The 1,050-nt window shown below is 53.1% G+C and overlaps 1 long non-coding RNA gene across 3 annotated transcripts in view; it reads right to left on the reverse strand.

Moving 5' to 3' along the window:
• The window catches only part of LOC109301045, a 31,274-nt gene extending 30,230 nt beyond the window's left edge, over positions 1-1,044 (reverse strand). For 2 of the 3 annotated variants that reach the window (XR_002098417.1, XR_002098416.1), the window contains exon 1: positions 707-1,044. This is a non-coding gene — a long non-coding RNA (uncharacterized LOC109301045). The remainder of the gene's footprint in view (positions 1-706) is intronic. The other variant, XR_002098415.1, reaches the window with a different exon arrangement.
• Positions 1,045-1,050: the final 6 nt, after the last annotated feature.

Raw genomic sequence — 1,050 nt, forward strand, 5'->3', positions numbered from 1 at the left:
AAAACTGTGTCAATGTAAGGAAAACTGTGTGTACACATGTCTCCATCAATGTAAGGAAAACAGTGTGTTAATGTAAAGAAAACTATTTTCTGTGGGTGTGTTCATTAATATAAGGAAAATTGTGTCAGTGGAAGGAAAACTTTTGTGTGTCTGTGTGTGTGTCTCCATCAATGTAAGGAAAACTTAGTGAGTGTGTGTGTGTGTGTGTGTCTCCATCAATGTAAGGAAAACTTAGTGTGTGTGTGTGTGTGTGTGTGTGTGTGTGTGTCCATCAATGTAGGGAAAACTGTGTCAGCGGAAGGAAATCTGTTGTATGTGCGTGTGTCTCCATCAATGTACGGAAAACTCTGTGTGTGTGTGCGTGTATTATTTTTACAGGGCACCAAACAGAGCTCCTTCACAGAACAGACAGACTGGCAGACTTTGTTCAAAGCAGTGTGTAAGATGGGCTTGGCCCAGCTTGTCCTGAAAGAACCGCCCTGCCCCGGGCCCGATGGGTGCGCGGCACCTTAGCTACTAGGTGAAACTTTCTTCCCTACCAGCTTTTGTTTGTTTGCTTGTTTGTTGTGTTTTTTTGTGGCTTTGCTTCTCCTGGGGCCCAGCCCAGAGGGTGGCTTCCCCCAGCCCTGGGCAGGCAGGGCAGGGGGGAGGGAGGGAGAGAGAAGCCAGAGCGCCACTTGTGCCCCCCGCCCCGCCCCCTCACAACCTGAAGGAGGCTTCGGAGAAGGGGTGATGCATCTTGAAGCTGGACAAGAAGCACTGCAGGGGCGGGGGCAGGGGGTTGAGGCCCGACGGGGGGAGGCTGCTGCTGCTGCTGCTGCTGGTGGGGAAAAAGAAATCATCTCCTCTGACCTCTAGCGAAGTGCCCGGTTTTTTCTTGAGCTCCTCGCATTTCCTAAACTTGCAGATCTGGTGTCCCGTTTTGCGGTTCCTGCAACTGCTGCACACGCCGCAGTTGATGAGCCTCTTGCAGGGCACGCACACCCCGCACCTTTTCCTCTTCTTCTTGGCCGGGTTGCCCGCCCCGCCGCCGCCGCCGCCCCCCGCGCC

This window comes from Gavialis gangeticus, unplaced genomic scaffold (genome assembly GCF_001723915.1).
Source record: "Gavialis gangeticus isolate Ggan-Ray unplaced genomic scaffold, GavGan_comp1, whole genome shotgun sequence".
Taxonomy (NCBI): domain Eukaryota; kingdom Metazoa; phylum Chordata; order Crocodylia; family Gavialidae; genus Gavialis; species Gavialis gangeticus.